Consider the following 19,181-nt stretch of genomic DNA (forward strand, 5'->3'; position numbering starts at 1 on the left):
GAATAAGAATAATTGGCCAAAATACATGGAGAAAATGATAAAGGACAAAAATAAAAGGAGAAAGAAATCAAGAATAACCATAATATGAAGACTAGAACATTAAAAGAATCATATAAGAAAAAAAGGAGTAAGAAAAACATGGAAACAAAGAAGGGCCTTGAAAAGTTAAAATATGTGTGTGTTTTTTTTTTAATGGCAGAAGATCAAGAAGAGCAACAAATGTTAAGGAAAGAAGGAACTGAGAAGCTAGAAATTGAGTTGGTAACTAGGCAGACCAGGTTGGTTGAAGAGATATATTCACCCAACAGATTTTTTTTTAATAAAGTAAATCTTAAGTTTTGGCAATAACAAATGATGCATCAATTAATCTGATTTGAGTGTTTCCTTGGGGAACTTTAGATTGTTAGGCAGGTTTGGATAGAGAAACAAACAGATATTGAGTAGAGATGGAAAGAACTGTAGCTATAATACAGGTAGTACACTAATTAATTCTGTTGATGCAATACAGATCTAGATCGGTGTCTTACCAAAGAATATCCGGTCATGTCAGACCTCTGAGATGCAGTCCATTCAGCCATCCCATAGACTTCAGAGCAGCCTTAAAAGGCTTAAAAATAGCTTAAAAGGCTTAAAAATTGCTCCCGTATAAACCAGCTTCAGAGAATCTAAGTAGTTTATTTCTACGTCAATTTTATATTCAAAGTGGGCTCACTATTTCTTTTTTATAACTTAAAATTAAAAAAAAAAATTTTCTTTCTTCTTTAATAAATTTCTTGTTAATCAGTGTTTTTCAGGCATTGGCAAGATGAGGGAGACGAGCAACCAACTTTTAAGTAGCCTAGAACAGAAGTAAAGTGGGGCTTCCCTGATAACTCACTTGGTAAAGAATCCACCTGCAATGCAGGAGATCCCGGTTCGATTCCTGGGTTGGGACAATCCTCTGCAGAAGAGAATGGCTACCCACTCTAGTATTCTTGTCTAGACAATTCTATGGACAGAGGAGCCTGGGGGACTACAGTTCGTGGTGTCACAAAGAGTCAGACACAACTGAGCAACTAACACTTTAAAGTAGAATCTGGTGTCTGATGTCACTGACTTCAAATTCCAGATCCTTGAAGTGGAGATATTTTGAGACTCTTTCTTTTAGCACATTTTCTTCTTCATTTGATTTTCTTTCTACCCAGGGACGCTGTGGGTTTTTGCTGTCACCAGCTCTCATATCAACCAACAAAACAGTTTGATAAACTGCCAGCTCATGATCACTGTAAGGTGCTATCATCAATTTGATGTGTTAACTCTCCCATGGAGGTTTGATTATAAAACAAATAAAGCATAATTACAGTGATTTTACATCAAGTATATAATCTCAATCTAAGCCAAATCTAGTTGGCTAAAATGTAGGCTTTGGAACCAGGCTGACAACATTTTTGTTACAGCTCTTGCAGTATCAGTTCATGAATTTTCTTAACTAGCTGGCCCTGCCCCTTCTTCTATAGACACAATAATAATAGTACCTACCTAGGATAATTCCAGAGAAGGCAATGGCACCCCACTCCAGTACTCTTTTCTGGAAAACGCCATGGGCGGAGGAGCCTGGTAGGCTGCAGTCCATGGTGTCGCTAAGAGTCGGGCACGACTGAGTGACTTCACTTTCACTTTTCACTTTCATGCATTGGAGAAGGAAATGGCAACCCACTCCAGTGTTCTTGATTGGAGAATCCCAGGGACGAGGGAGCCTGGTGGACTACTGTCTATGGGGTCGCACAGAGTTGGACAGGACTGAAGTGACTTAGCAGGCAGGCAGACAGGATAATTCTGAAGACTGAGCAAGGTCATACCAGTGGCATTGTTTAGTTGCCCTGTATATGCTAAGTTCTCCCAAAATATGAATTCATTGTCATTTTGTGAAAAAACCTTAAGAGGAGAAAGAAATTACCAGCCCTTATACTTCTAGTAATTATTTCATATGGTAGATAAGACATCATAATAATAAGAAAGGTGGCCAGTGAAGAAAAATAGAAGGTTTGAACCTGGGTGAGAGAAATGTGGGGAAAATAAGCAAAGAAGTAAATCTTTCGGTGTGCTTATTCTTGAGTAATTTCCATTAAAAATGGCCCTTATGATCAGAGAATGAACACTGAGAACGGATGTTTTTCTCAAAGTTCTTATATATCTTTTATGCTTAGAAAAGAAGTTATTAAAAGCAGTTCATCAGTATGAAACTTGAATTTTTTTCTGTATTTATTTGAAGTCAGCCTGTATTTCTTCACTCTGCTGAGAACTTTGTACATTGACCTTACTAAAAAATTACTCTTGTCTAAGTTCTTTCAGATCCTGTGTTTACATAGCATTTTATTTAATTGTTGTTTGCGCCACATATGTTCTCTGCAGTCTTGGTTTAAGGATTCACAAATGTAAATTAATTTGTAAAAAAATATAATTTTACAAAAATTATTTTCTCTTGAACCTAATAACTCTAAATCATGTGATAATTGAATTTCTTTCTATCAGGATGTGTTAGGCTGTCATTTTCTTCCCTTATTTTGGGAGTGATTTGAGAACTATGAAGGAAAACACTTTTTCCTTTCTGAACCGCTTGCAAATTCTGGTCTCATTCTGCGCTTATCTTTTGAAGAGTCACAGATCATGCTTGAAAATCAGAAGATGGTCTTCCTCTGTGCTCCTGAGCACAAATATCTATCACCAGGAATGAAAGAAAACTGAAGAGTTCTGAATTTAAAAATCAGACACCCTAGAGCAACAAGTTGAAAAACTTGAAATTAGAGCCTTAAATTTTCACTTGTTTCAAAATAATGGTGAAAGAATGTAGTCACTCAAATGAAACCAGAATGAAGAAAATACTTCCTACAGAATTTTCTCAAGAGCTTCTCAAAATCCTTCTCTTTGTTTTTGCTTTTTTTCTCCCCCGTGAACAACCATTAGAAAATGTTTACTAATATATTTTAACTTTTTAATTTTCTAATGGAAGAAGGGAAAAATGTCCCTTGCTGCCACAAGGCATGTGCAATCACATGGTAAAAACCTAGCTCTTATACGCTTTTCTTACTGTACTAGTTTAGAAAATCAGTTTTAAAATATCAAGCTGTTATCATAACATCACTTATAAACAGCATTTCCTAAGGATTTGTGTTTATCAAAGAGGTAATACATAATGCAAGGTAAATGCAGAATTGTGGTGCTTTCATTTTCTTATGTTGAGAATGCTGATTAAACTTTTTCATGTAAAGTCATTTAGTTGTACAGAAGTTTGGCTTATGACTGACTTGGGGGTATATTTTAATTTAAATCTAGCTATTTTAAATTCAGTCATTATAGGGGAAAAGTTTCCCCAGCCAGAGCTTAAAATTCAGGACAAGGTAGGAAAGGAGCCCAGAAAAATGAAGCTTTCCTGGAGTAATTTTTAGTTCTTTGGGGTTTGTAATTTACTTGTCTCCTTTCTAGTTATTATTATGTAATATTTGCATTAAAGAAAATAAAAACTCTTGTTTTCTTTTGAGCACAAAAATAAAAGGAAGGGAGACACCCCACCCTTCTATGTTTCCAGTTTCCCTCACAGGTCAGTTTGACTTTCAGATGAAGACTTATTACACAAAAGGAGAAAATTAGCGTCAGCCTCTGGGCATCAGCCTTAGGTTAGCTGTTCTCCTCATTGTAGAGAATGGATCCGAAGCAGCTGGGCAGCACCCAGGGGCAATTCCCACCGGACTTGAGAGCTTGAACTTGCAACTCCGCCGTGGGTTTCCTGACCACCTCTGAGCGTTTGGCAGTCACGTTCCTTTCTGCCTTCTGTAGTCCTCTGACCTGCCTGCCACTACACAGCATCCTCTTCTGACTCAGTCTGTACACTAGAACAGACATGGCTGATGAGATTTAATTGAGAGAAGCTGTCTGGACAATATTAAGAATTGTGAGGCCAAGGTTGTGAAACACCTCCAGTAGCCCGTCCTGCACTACAGTGAAGAAAAGACCATGGGTGAAAACTGGTTGCATTAAGTCATTGTCTTACAATGAACAGTATTCTTGGTTTTTAGTGTTTCTTTTTCCTCTGTTCTTCATTATTTCTTTCTTTATGAAAATCTAGAAGCATGGTGATCTTGCTATTGAAGAAGGGAAATCAAGAAATATCCAAATTCTGGACTAGTATGTGTTTTTTATTTAGAAAGACTTAGGCAATGTGTATAAAATGCCAAGATTTGGAAAAAGAGCAGCAAAAGAGATTAAAATGGTATGCCCTTTCCCTTCCCCAAACTGAGGAAGAACTATTACTTCTTTCACCAATAGAGAAGCTAATGACAAAGAAAATTTAGTGATTATTAGAAAGGAAGGTCACCAGGCCCTTGTTTTGTTTTCTTAGCTGTGTCATATTGTTTTTTTCCTCTTTCTTTTTTGGAAGTTCAGGATTGGTATCATGTAGGATGCTATTTGTCAAATTCTTAAGTTGTATTTGGACTTCCCTGGTAGCTCAGACAGTGAAGCGTCTGCCTACAATGTGGGAGACCTGGGTTCAATCCCTGGGTCAGGAAGGTCTCCTGGAGAAGAAATGGCAACCCACTCCAGGATCCGTGCCTGGAAAATCCCATGGACAGAGGAGCCTGGTAGGCTACAGTCCATGGGGTTGCAAAGAGTCGGACACGACTGAGCGACTTCACTTTTCACTTCACTTAAGTTGTATTTATTTATATAATTCACCCCTTACTTCATTAGCAAGGCTCAATTATACAAATAAATAGAATACCAAAAATGGCTCTTGTAAACAGCTGAAGTCTCATGTAGTTCACTGCTAATTATGTAAGTTTAAAGTATGATGCTTCCTCCTTATTTTTACTAAAACCTATTTAATGTCCATTTAGGGAAGATTGAACTATTAATGAGGTTTGCTACTGTGAAAATAATCTAAACGTCACATATCTGAGTTCAGTCTTGTAAATAAATAAATATATATATACACACACATATATAGAGAGACCATTTTTTTCCTTTTTTTATTAAAAATGAGAAACAGAAAGGAGACTTCTATTTTCAGTTAATGTTTGATATTTTCAAATTAAAAGGATACCTAAAGAGGATATTAGGAAAAATAGCTACGGTATGAGTCTCCCTTATAATCACCTATTTTCTTAATAAGATGTAGAGTCCCTTTTTTTTTTTTTCTTGGTTAATTGTTTAAAGGAGCAAACATTTACTCAGTGCTCATTATGTAACACTACTGTATTAGTCATTTCACAAGCATTGTCTTACTAATTCTCATAAAAACTTTGTGTTCAGGGTACAAATATTCCAATTCTTTTATATGAGAAATTGAAACTCAAGGAGATTAAATAAGCTGTCCATATCCAAATAGCCTGTAAATTAAAGAACAAGGATTTAAATACAGTTTTACTGGAACCTGAGATGCGTGCTTATTCCATAATTCTCTGCTGCCGATCTGTTAATGGCCAATGTGTTTCTCAGAAAATGTTACTACTATGTATTTTTCTATGTGCATTCATGTGTACACACACACGTATTTTTTTATTACACATATGTTATAAAATAAAAGCTTTCTTTAGTTAAAAAAAATCAAAATATAAATTATTGGCTCCATCCTAAATTGTTCAATAACTTTAAAAATTTTTTCTCATGTCTGTCTAGAAAGAAATGATGCTAATCTGAATTCTGATAAAATTCTGAGAAAATATTCCTGATAAAGGCTATTAAAAGACATATTGTAGTCAACCTAGTTCAGTTTAACACAATTTTGAATTATCCCTGTCTAAATCTAAGCCAGAGATTAGAAAATTATTTCTTAAAGTGTCAGATAGTAAATATTTTCAGCTTGCCAGTCAGCTATAAGGTCCCAGTTGTAACCTCTGTAGTTAGAAAGCAGCCGCAGACAATATGTAAATGAATAACTTGGCTTTGTTCCAATAAAAAACTTTATTTACTGAAGCAGGCAGCTACCCATAGACTCTTGTCCCTTGATCCCCGATCGAAACCACTACATATGCCATTTAGGCTAATAAATGGATTTAACCTTCGACATCTCATTAACTGTGTCTTCTGATTTACAGAACATGGAGAATAAAAATACCCATGTATGGTTAACAGCACTATGATCTTTGTTCCTTAGGTAGCTATTCAGTTTTTATAAGTAAATGGTCACACAAGAGTTCTTTTATTTGAAATACTGTGTATCATACTTCTCCATCTCGCTAAGTGGCAATTCCTGTCTTACAGTTTCTCTAGACCAAATAGACTGGGGTCTTTCTTGGCTCCTCTTACTCACACCACTTAAATCATGTGCCAGAAAATCCTGTTGGTTCTGCCTTCCAAATATGTCCAGAATCCAGCCCTTTGTCCCCACGCCTACCTTTCCCACCCTGGCCCCTGCCCTAGCCTCTCATTCCTGGATCTTGAGGAGATCTCTCCTAACTGACCCGCCTTGCGCTCTTACATCCTGAGAGCCCGTGCTCCTTCCTGCAGCCACAAGGATCCTATTAAAACAGAAATCAGACCACATTACCCTTCTCCAAATACCCTTTTAAGAGCTTCCCATACCCCTCACATTTAAAAACAAGACTTTATTTTGTTGTTCAGTGGCTCAGTCGTGTCGGACTCTGCGACCCCGTGGACTGCAGCACGCCAGGCTTCCCTGTCCATCACCATCTCCCAGAACTTGCTCACACTCATGTCCATTGAGTTGGTGATGGCATCCAACCACCTCATCCTGTCGTCCTCTTCTCTTGCTTTCAGTCTTTCCCAGCATCAAGAAATCTTTTCCAATAAGTCCGCTCTTTGCAGCAGGTGGCCAAAGTATTGGAGGTTCAGCTTCAGCATCAGTCCCTCCAATGAGTATTTAGGGTTGATTTCCTTTAGGATGGACTGGTTTGATCCCTTTGCAATCCAAGGGACTCTCAAGAGTCTTCTCCAACACCACTTTAATTGTATTTAAGTTCAAAAGCATCAGTTCTTTATGGCAACCTCCAAAGGGCCCCTGATAGCTCAGTTGGTAAAGAATCCACCTGCAATGCAGGAGACCCTGGTTTGATTCCTGGGTCGGGAAGATCCCCTGGAGAAGGGAAAGGTTATCCACTCCAGTATTCTGGCCTGGAGAAGTCCGTGGACTGGACTGTATAGTCCATGGGGTTGCAAAGAGTCAGACACGACTGAGCAACTTTCACTTTCCAAAGTTATTTCTCCTGCAGTCTTTTTCCACTCCTTTGTCTCTTATCCCTTATTTCTCTTATAAATTATTATGGGGATAAGACATATAACAGAAATAAGGGATGAAAGACTAGAGCTAGATCAGAACTCTAGCACTGCAGCTTGCAGCTTGCAAGATCTTAGGCGAGCTGCTTAACTTTTAATGAGCTTCAATTTCCTCATCTGTAAAATGGGGATAATAACAGTTCTCACCTGACAGGATTGTAGTTAAGTGAATTATATGTAAAGCCTAATACCACTCAGGAAATTACTAGTTACTGTTGTTTTTGCCCTAAATTACATTTACAGAAGATGAGTTAAGGCATGTTATCAAGTAATTACAGCAAGGCACCAAAGTACCTTAGAAGAGTTGAGACCAAGAATTACAGAGGATCAAGTTGAGCATGAAGAAGGTGATTGCAACAATACTTCAGTCAGGACAACAATTAAAATTTTCCAAAGTATATTATATAAGCACATTGTGTGCTAGGTCGCTTCAGTCATGTCTGACTCTTTGCAACCCTATGGACAAGAATACTGGAGTGGGTTGCCATGCCCTCCTCTGGGGGATCTTCCTGACCCAGAAATGGAGTCCACATCTCTTCCATTTCCTGCATTTCAGGCGGGTTCTTTACACGGCACCACCTGGGAAGCCCTATACACGCAGATAGAGTCTGCATTTTTTTCTTTCTTCTTTAGGAAATCTCCGTGGAGGCAGTAGTATTTGGAGAATGTAGTTCATGAGTAGAGAGATTTGGAAACAAACATTTGGAATCTCTATGAAAAGCACCATCCTAGAAATAGTGCTATAAACAGATGATATAATCAGAACCTCAACTTTTGTAATTTTGTCTTTAAAAGAATCTGGTAGGTACGATTTACTAAGAGAAGAGTTACGTACCTTTAGGCACCAAAACCATCACTATCAATTATGTAAAACAAATATTCAAAATGAAGTTGATCAAAATACATTTATAAAGCAATGTTTGATATATGAAATAGACTCCAAAGAGGAAATGTGTAAAGAAGTTGAATATTTTAGTCAATAGAATAGTTTAATATATTTAACACATAGTAAATGTAATTTAACATATATATATATAAAATTTTACATTGTAGAAAGAGAATATACATTTCTGAATGTATATAAAATATCCTAAAAATCACATAGCTAGACATTAAGAAACTTCAGCTTACTACAGTAGAGTTTTATAGCTCTTATCCTCTCTGATGATAACCAATAAAATTAGAAATAGACCATGGGGAGATGCTTTGGAAAACAGCAACTTAGAAATTAAGGACCATTATTCTATACAATCCATGAAAAAAGGAGAAAAACAAAACTGAAATTATAAATTATCTATAAAGTGTTGGCAAGGCAAATACTTTAATAACAAAACCCATGAGACCCAGCTAAAGCAGTATGCAGAGAAAAACTGATGGCCTTAAATTCTTTTATAATGAAAAAGTAGCATAAAAGTAAGTTTAAATAGATAATTCAACTTAAAAAATGAAGAAAGCAGCAGTTAAATCAGCAAAAAGAAAGATTAAAGATAGAAGCTGAAATTTATAAAATAGGTCAAATAATAATATAAATGAAATAAGAAACCATTTATTTGAATATCCATTAAAATGGATAAGCTCATGGCAAGCCTAACTAAAGACTAAAAACTACAAAAATTATATATTGTTAGAAAGTATAAAGAAAACATTTTAGATATTATCATTTGTACCTGTGTTGGTATATTTTATAATCTTGAGGAAATGGTGATTTCCTAGAAAATAATTAGCTATCCAAATTGACCTAAAAAGATATTTAAAAAACTGAACAGACCACTAAGTATAGAAGACGCTAGAAAGGTTAAAAAAAAAATATATATATATATACACACACACACACACATACATACAAACTTTTAAAGGTAAGAATTATTTAACCAAGAATAGACTGAGAATGAGTAAAAACATGACAGAAAAAAGACTAATATGCCAAATATATAAAGTGGTCCCACAGACTACTGAGAAGGCAAGCCACCCAAAAGCAATGAAGGATATTAGCTTTAAATTAACAGAATGGAAAAGGCTTACTTAAACCCTGTTAATCATCATAAAAAAGAATCATAAAAAACTAAAGAGAAAAAAATAAAATACCCTATTTTTAACCCATTAACGTGGCAAAATATATTAAAGAGAGCTATAATAGAGCTTATAAGGATGAAAAGACATGGGCAGGCTCATACATTGTTGGTGGAGAATGCACCGCCACAGTCTTTTTAATAAAATTATCTGGCATTGTCTTTTAAAGTAAAAATATTTGTATCTTAAAATTGTGGGAGATCATTCTATAGAATATTATGCAATAAAGGGAAGTATTAGGCACTCAGTCATGTCTGACTCTTTGCAACCCCATGGACTATAGCCCTCCAGGCTCCTCTGTCCATGGGATTCTCCAGGTAAGAATACTAGAGTGGGTAACCATTCTCTTCTCCAGGGGATCTTCCTGACCCAGGAATCGAACCCATGTCTTGCGCATTGTGGGCAGATTCTTTACTGTCTGAGCCACCAGGGAAGCCCTTAGAATATTATGCATTAAGTGTAAAACTAAGATGGGTCTGTTGTCTTGCCTTAGAAGAACTGTCATTGTGCATTAAGTGAGAGAAGCAAACTGCAGAGTCATGTGCAGAGTGTGACCCAATCTTAATAAATTAAATAACAAAATGTCTATATATATGGGTCTGTTTGGATATACATTTTTGTACAAGCATGGAGGAAGTTGGAAAAAGGCACTTTAAGCTTGTAAACTCTGGTTCCCTTGGAGAGGCAGTGGAGGAGTATGACAACAGATTTTTTAGTGTATATCCGAATTATCTTATCATTAAAAGAATGGCTATTTTATAGTTGCTAAAATTTAACAAAGAAACAAACAATATCACCAGGAAAAAGAATGCCAACAAAAAGAATCATCTACTTTCTTGGTATAAACCCCTAATGTTCTAGAAATCTCTAGAGGGGTTTTCCACACAATGCCTCTGATTGATAAAATTTTAATTCCTATTTCTCTGCTTTGCAACAGTGCTATTAAGAGAGCCTGATTAATGAATGAATTTAGAAAATTTGGTACACGTTTAGAAACAAATAGAGCCAGATTTGGAGGGGGTCATTCTTCTATTATAGTCAGTCTGAAGATATTTGCGGAAGGCAACCATGCATATCTTTCCACATTAGCAAGAAAAGTGATGTTCTTTGCACTTATTAGCCCCCAGAAAAATCCTCTTTCTTTCACTTATTTTCAGATTTATGTAGTCTGAATTAATATTTCAATAACCCTATTCAAGAGGAACATTTGGAGCTATTCCACATGAATGTTGTATTCTTTAAGCAGAAGTGCAGAACATACTCTTTCTAGGCACAGATTGCTTTTCACAGATAATGTATTCTACTTAATCATGTATAAAGGGACAAATCTGATTTACACATTTAAGGCATGGCTCTGTCTTAGCATGCAAAAGTCACCCCCCCAACAAACCTCAGAGCATTTTTAAAGAGGAATGTATATAAAAACAGGGAGTACATTGTCTCTATATACTGCATCATCCTCCCAACTCAGCTAATCCAGTAGTAAATGAAAACATTTGCCATGGCAACATCGATTTACAAAGGGCAAATGATGTTTCTGTAAGATTAGAATATTTCCTCTCATGGATCTCAGAGGTACACACAGTTAACACTTTAACACCCTTATTTAATAATTTTATGTAAGACTGAAAAAACTTTAATAGATTATTTTTAAATATTTTAATTCAGAAATAGAATCCAAAACAGAACAACAAACTCTTAACAAAAGCTGAAGTCAAATTCAAGGCAGGCAGAAAAATACCACTACAATATTTTAGTCTTTACTGTTTATGGAAATAAAAGTTTTTCATTTTGTTGTAAGCTGTACTGAACTATGGTTAATCATTTGCTTCCAGCTGAATTATCCTTTTGCTATGAGGATGCAAATTCTGTTTACCTTACTGTTTCTACAATTGATATTGTTAGCTATAATATTTAGCTTCCCCATTTTGGATATGTTAAAATACTACATTCATCTCCTTAATGTATTTTTCATAGATGCTAAGGCAGTATTCACAGATATTTTACTGTTGTGGTTTCATCTACTTGCCTTGGACTTCAAAGGCAGACACAGTAGATGCAAGAAAGAAGATACATTGGTAGCCTGGGCAAATGCAAGAAAGAAGTGATTGTAGTGTGGTCAAACAAGTTTAGAAGTTAACAAATAGTCTCTGTATTGTTTTTCTGCAGTCATAACCGCTCCATAATACAAAATGGGGAAAATTGTGCTCAAGGGTGAGGAAATTAAGTTCCTGCCCTGAATATTTCAGAGTTGAGAGTAAAAAATTTATCTTACTCAACATGAATTCTTTGACTCTGCTAGAGGTATATACTGTTCTCTTTTCTACCTAGAGTTTAGTTGATCAGCACAGTAAGCTTGGGTCTAGAAGTCCACGGCTGTTGGGCATAAGGAAACTTTCAGTCCTTCAATCAATTGTAGCAGGAGTCAGTTGAAATAAATAAGGTACTTCACACCGTTCCTGCCCACAGTATTCTCTTTCACTTCTGTTTGTGGTAACCTGAAGACCTTCTACAATAGCCAAAGAAATTTGAAGTGCCACTGAAGCAAATAAAAGCCAAATCTAGCACTCTTTTAACGCTTCCAAGTCTGCTGCCATTGGAAGACTCCATGTTATTTATTTCCTCACTTCGCACAACATGTATTCCGCAAGATTAAAAAAAAAAAAGTCAGTTGTCCAAAAAAAGTTGACAAATATATGAATCCAAGCTCGTTTTCTTCCATTTTTAAAATAAAATGTCTAAAACCTATGTATTATGGTTAAGAACTTTATAGAGGACAGAGATTTGCAAACCTGTGAATCACTATGTTATGAAGGAGGACATAAGTTGAATGATCTAGAGTCTTCGTTGTGATGTCAATTCAAGAAATCATTGATTTAGAATGAGTTTTTTAAAGTATATTTGAAGCTACTAGTGAAATCCAGGAGTATTGAAAATATATAATTATTAGTAGAGTTAACTCAGGCATATATAAAATTTTATAGAAATTTTGCTCAAATATTGAAATGTAAACAAGATTGAAATGATTTTTCCAACTCTTCCTTTTCTAAATATCTGTCTGCCAGACCATTTTCTGAAATCGTTTTTAAACATAAACAAAAGTTTTATAAAATGATCTAAACAACGTTTTATTACATATTATAAAATAATCATTGTAATACCCATGTACAGCAGTCACGATAATGTACCTAACCTATTGTGTAGTGCAAATGAATAAACTAGCCTTGTTAGCCAGCCATTATTTATAGTATTACTTTTGTGGGCCTAGGGGAGAAATCTGAATTCCATCTGAGTATTAATCACTAGAGGAACAAATCTCCATTTCAGGACTCTTCATTGAAACATCATCTCCACCTCTATCATTCTTGAGATATACTGTCAAGTTCCTTAAGAGGAAAGACTTACCTGTCTTGTTCATCATTCTGTTCCCTGAGCCTAAAAATGATGCTGTGTTCCAATAAAGATTATTTGATTATTTTTTTTAGAAAGGAGGGAAATTATCTTCATATCAAGAATTTTCCTGTTCTGCCCCAGTATTCCTAAGCATGTGCTTGGACACACACACACACATATATACCAGTGACTGTAGTATTTTTTGTGTCTCTGTGTGGATCATGACTTAGGAGTCCCCCGCTGCCATGCTTTTCATATGGAAGAAATATTCTGAAGTTCAATGTTTTTATTTTAACTACTACCTAACTTTTTATTCCTGCATGATATTTTCATTTCTATCAGCTTGAGATATAATTTACTTAAAAATTCACCAATTTTAAATCTACAACTTGATGAATGCTGGCAAATAATATGCAGTTGTGTAACTGCCGTGAAGACATGATAAAGACGTTTGTTTCACCCCAGACATCCCCTCATGTCCCATCATTCCCCCTCACATGCCTTTCCTCATCCCCATCCTGTATCCCCTGGCAACTGCTGATGGTTCCATAACTGGTTTAGCCTTTTACAGATATACATGTAGATGTAACACAACAGTGTGTTTGGTGTCTGGCTTCTTTCGCTTAGCATGCTGCTTTTGTGATTCATCCACGACATTGTGTTTATCAGTAGCTCATTTTTATTGCAAGTCGTAGCTGTGGGGAAGTCTGGACTCTAGTTCAGGCAAGACTGGCTCTAGACCTTGTGCTCTTAAACCACTCCATTCTCTTATTGCTGTTTTTCATTCCATGCGATTTTCTTAATCATCTCTGGTCATGCTGTTCTCTTATTCAGAAATCTTCAACGACTCCTTATTCTGATCAAATACATTTCCTAGTTCATTTTTTATTTTAATTCTCTACCCTGTGGTCCCCATCTGAATCACTTTTCTTCATATTTCCTGCTTTACTTTTTTCTGAGTTCCCTATTTTCTACCACACTCAGCCTGTTTATTATTCCCACCAATAGATGCCTTTGAATCCCCTGACATTATTCTTTCTGTTTATTGTAATTTCTTTGCCCTGCATCTTTCACCTATTTTTTTTAGTGTAATTTCCATTTTATTGTCCTTTCATAGAAACCAATATTTCTTTCAGTCTTTAAGGACTTGGATCCTTACATGGGCTTTGGTGGAGGACATGGGGCTGCACCTAGAGGTCTAAATTTGGGTGCAGGTGTTTGATCCTTCCGGGCTTCCCAAGAGCAATTCCTGACTACCTTGCTGTGAATGGCACAACTCAGGCAGTAATGTAGTTTCACATACAGCTTGGGAAGCACATGGGCGTCAAAAACACTCTCTTCAGAAATGTCCCTGACGGCTGCGGCCTCTACGATGTTCCTAATGAGGAACTTCTTAATGGCCTTATCCTTGGGCACGCATCGGGCACAGCTGGTGCAGCAAATAGGCTGCACGTGGCTGTGGCCCTTTTTGGCATGACCATTGTTCCTTCTTTTCTTGGTCATCTTGGAAGCGCGGAGGCGAGAGAGGCCTTCTTCACCTAGTGAAATCTTGCCTCATTAAAGTACAGAATCTGGGTCCCTTTCCCCGTGGACCTGACTGATCTCCTCAGAGAGATCTGATCTAGTGCTACAATAATTTACACTGTTCTTATAAACCTATTGTATTGTCACTTGCCGTGATTCATTCCCATGTTTTAAATCTGTCCTGCTTAAAGAAAGGCTCTCTGAAACTAATGACTGCATCTTATTCAATCTTGGTGCATATTTTTGTCAGTTAATACTCATGCTGAGCAAACAAATATAATCTACATTGAAATGAAGCCAGCTCATACCTCTCCTATAGACAAGATATTATTTTCACAGTGTTTTATATCATGTCTTGCACATGAAAGGTACCCAGTGAATATTTGTTGATTGGTAGATCTTCCTTGAATCTGTACCTATTTTCTTCTGCTCCTGGGGACACATAGGAAAGCAAGTAGGGTGATGACCCCTATGATATACTAAGGGTCGTCTGCCTAGCTAAGGCTATATCCCAATTCCTTGCAGAGTGCCTAGTAAATATTTATGAAGAATGGGTTGTGTTCTTCAGTCAAAGCTCAGAGCACATTGGCAGGTACAGATTGATTCGGTAGTTAAATATCTCATCTCTTTGCTTAAAATGGTTGGAACCACATTAGACTGTTTTACCTCCTTAATGGTCTGTATTCTAGGTATCTACAATTCTTTTCATCTCTTCTTTTGCAATGTCTTCCAGATTTTTGCCTTTTTGTCCTGAGCCAGTGGCTTTCTTTATTCCCTGTCCTTCTCCATTCCTGGGTCCTTGCTGTGTCCTTGCCGTGCTTGCTCTCCCCTCCTTGTTTGCCCTGGGTAACACCTTCCCAGCTTTCAGATCTCAACCTAAGCCTTGTTCTCTTGGAGAACCTTTCCTAACCATCCCCTCTGTCTCTCCTCCCCTCTCCTGCCATTCAGAGAGCTGTCATAGCTCCCACAGTTCCTCCTGCCTCTGTTTCAGAATATCCTTCACAACTGCGATTTTTGCCTTTGCTCAGCTCATTATTCCATTCATACCTCTCTTTCCTCATCAGACTGAAGACTATGTAAGAGAAGGAGACACACCTGTCTTTGCTCACCGTTGTATCCTCTGGGTCTCGTCCAGGTCACTAACAGAAGCCTCAGCATCCATTTGTGGGATACATGGACTGTGAACGTATGGCTGGAGAATGAGTGGATCTCCACTGCCACTCCCCCATTAACAGCTGTTGTTGTTTAGTCCCTACGTCGTGTCTGCCTCTTTTGTGACCGCATGGACTGTAGCCCGCCAGGCTCCTCTTATCATGGAGTTTCCAAGGCAATAGTACTGGATCGGTTTGCCATTTCCTGCCCCGGGGGATTTTCCCAACCCAGGGATCGAACCTGCGTCTCCTGCATTGCAGATGGATTCTTTTACTAGTGAGCCACCAGGGAAGCCCCTTCATGTTACGGACTTTACCTGATTTGATAGCAGCCATCTCCGGGTTTGGTTCCAGACTCCACTGGGATCCCCCTCCTGCTGTATCCTCATTGCTCATCCTCAGTTCCATCAAAGTGTTTTTCCTAAATGACGACACTCATGGTTTTATGCCCCATATCTCAACTCATTCACCTTGACCAACATCACATCTAAACAGATCAAATCGAAGTTCTCATCATCACCCAAGCTCTTTTATTATCTGGCTTAATTCAGATTTATCCAACTTCCTTTTTCACAATTCCCTAAATTGTCACCTTTGTGCCTGTTTGTCCATTCACCAGCTTATTTCTGCTTCCACCATGCTTACTCCCCTCTCTGGGTTTTGTTCAAACACAATTTTTCAGCTCAGGTCTTTTTCTTACCTTTGTTTATCTGACGTCTTCCCCTTTGGAGAGACTCTACTTCTCTGCTCAGGGCCTCTCAGATGCTAAGAGAAAACTTGGTCATTTCGTTTTGTTTCTGAGCTTCCGTTTGATCATTTTTTAACATGTTAAGAAATGCCAAAGCATCTGCATTGTATACTACATGCTCCACTGGCCTCTCTCGGTGTACTTTCCAGTCCAGCCTCCTCCGGGCGACTGACCTTTATGGGTGCCACCCAAAGGCTCTGTTGCTCTCTGGCTTCTGGCAGCCTTCAGTCGGTGGGAGGAACTGGCAAAAGATGGGAAAGCAATAGGATGACATCAGAGTATTTATTTTCTTGGTTCCTTTTCTTTATTTGATATTTATTTTTCTTTATTTATTTGTTTGGCTGTGCCTGGTCTTAGTGGTGGCATATAGGATCTAGTTCCCTGACCAAGGATGGAACTGAGACCCCCTGCTTTGAGAGCATGGAGTCTTAGCCACTGGATCACCAGGAAAGTCCCCAGTTCCTTTCTGTTGAGCAACAGGTTGACAGTGACTGGCGTTCTCTCCCTACATCATAGCTATGTCATCTCCTACGGTAACAATTTCTGGATTTGGAAACTCCTTCTTCTTCACTCATACGTCTTTGAGTGGCAACAGCTTCGGTTCAGTTCAGTTCAGTCAGTCAGTCGTGTCTGACTCTTTGTGACCCTATGAATCGCAGCATGCCAGGCCTCCCTGTCTATCACCAACTCCTGGAGTTCACCCAAACTCATCTGCATTGAGTCAATGATGCCATCCAGCCATCTCATCCTGTGTCATCCCCTTCTCCTCCTGCCCTCAATCCCTCCCAGCATCAGGGTCTTTACCAATGAGTCAATTCTTCACATAAGGTGGCCAAAGTATTGGAGTTTCAGCCTCAGCATCAGTCCTTCCAATGAACACCCAGGACTGGTCTCCTTTAGAATGGACTGGTTGGGTCTCCTTGCAGTCCAAGGGACTCTCAAGAGTCTTCTCCAACACCACAGTTCAAAAGCATCAATTCTTTGGTGCTCAGCTGTCTTCACAGTCCAACTCTCACATCCATACATGACCACTGGAAAAACCATAGCCTTGACTAGACGGACCTTTGTTGGCAAAGTAATATCTCTGCTTTTCAATATGCTATCTAGTTTGGTCATAACTATCCTTCCAAGGAGTAAGTGTCTTTTAATTTCATGGCTACAGTCACCATCTGCAGTGATTTTGGAGCCCCCAAAATAAAGTTTGACACTGTTTCCCCATCTGTTTCTCATGAAGTGATGGGTAACAGCTTCAGTTCAGCTCAGTCACTCAATCGTGTTCGACTCTTTGTGACCCCATGAATTGCAGCATGCCAGGCCTCCCTGTCCATCACCAATTCCCAAAGTTTGCTCAAACTCACGTCCATCGAGTCAGTGATGCCATCTCATCCTCTGTCATCCCCTTCTCCTCCTGCCTCCAATCCCTCCCAGCATCAGAGTCTTTTCCAGTGAGTCAACACTTCGCATGAGGTGGCCAAAGTACTGGAGTTTCAGCTTTAGCATCAGTTCTTCCAAAGAACACCCATGACTGATCTCCTTTAGGATAGACTGGTTGGATCTCCTTGCAGTCCAAGGGACTCTCAAGAGTCTTCTCCAACACCACAGTTCAAAAGCATTAATTCTTCAGCACTCAGCTTTCTTCACAGTCCAACTCTCACATCCATACATGACTACTGGAAAAACCATAGCCTTGACTAGACAGACCTTTGTTGGCAAAGTAATATCTCTGCTTTTGAATATGCTATCTAGGTTGGTCATAACTATCCTTCCAAGGAGTAAGCGTCTTTTAATTTCATGGCTACAGTCACCATCTGCAGTGATTTTGGAGCCCAGAAAAATAAAGTCAGCCACTGTTTCCACTGTTTCCCCATCTATTTCCCATGAAGTGATGGGACCAGATGCCATGATCTTAGTTTTCTGAATGTTGAGCTTTAAGCCAACTTTTTCACTCTCCTCTTTTACGTTCATCAAGCTTCAGTTCAGTTCAGTCACTCAGTCGTGTCCAACTCTTTGCGACCCCATGAATCGCAAATGATCTTTATAAATCCCTAGGGTATTTCAACCTACCTTAAATACTTCTCTTCACCCAGCCAGCGGCTGTGTCCTTGGTTCTTTGGCTCCTCAGTTGCCCTCTTTATTTGTACCTTCTGTTTCCTAAGGGGATCCTGACTGATATATCTTAAATAGTAAACACAGAAAAGGAATACTTCCATTATAGAAATGATGCCGTGCCACCTGCCCTATACGGTGCCATTCACAAGAAAATGACAAGATCGGTAAAATATTTTAAGTGTGTGCATTACAAGTGTTAAAATCTACGCATGAGTTAAAAAGTGTAAGATAAGTGTCCCCTTATTATCTTGTCAGTATCCCCCACTTTCTGCTTAATTTTGTTAGGAGAGAAGAACCTCTCAGTATTAGGCCCAGCCAAGGGACCCACCTGGGACCAGATCATCCTTTCTTTGAACTCTTATCACTCTGTTCAGTTCAGTTCAGTTGCTCAGTCGTGTCCCACTCTTTGCGACCCTATGGACTGCTGCATGCCAGGCCTCCCTGTCCATTACCAACTCCCAGAGTTTACGCAACACTTCACCATTTCCTAGTGGTGAGCTTTGTTTCCTTCATTAGATTCTAATAAAAGAGCTTTTCCTTTCAAATTTTATCTCCTAGGAGCAAAATATATAGAATCAGTTTGCTGGCTGTTACATTAATTGGTTGGTAGGTTGGTATCAACGATTCTTGGGGACAGACTGTATCTTCTAGTTTTAAGCATTTTAATAGAAAATTTCTAATATATACAAAATTGTTGAGCTTGTATAATGAATCCCCATGTACCCATCAATGATTATCAGCACATGGTCATTCTTGTTTTATCCATAGTCCTCTACTTGATTCCTCCCCAGCACACACACACACACACACACACTGAATTATTTTCAGGTATCTCCTAGACATCATTTCATTTCATAGTACTTTGTTATGTATTTTCAAAAGGTGAATACTTCATTTTTAAATGTAATCACAATCAC

General features: G+C 38.1%; 1 protein-coding gene and 1 pseudogene across 11 annotated transcripts in view; one reads left to right on the top strand and one right to left on the bottom strand.

Moving 5' to 3' along the window:
* The window catches only part of PAM (peptidylglycine alpha-amidating monooxygenase), a 179,620-nt gene that overhangs the window by 3,999 nt on the left and 156,440 nt on the right, over positions 1 to 19,181 (top strand). The window lies entirely within an intron of this gene.
* Positions 13,888 to 14,294, bottom strand: LOC102271595 (small ribosomal subunit protein eS26 pseudogene; annotated as a pseudogene).

The sequence above is a fragment of the Bos mutus genome, chromosome 7, assembly GCF_027580195.1.
Source record: "Bos mutus isolate GX-2022 chromosome 7, NWIPB_WYAK_1.1, whole genome shotgun sequence".
NCBI lineage: Eukaryota > Metazoa > Chordata > Mammalia > Artiodactyla > Bovidae > Bos > Bos mutus.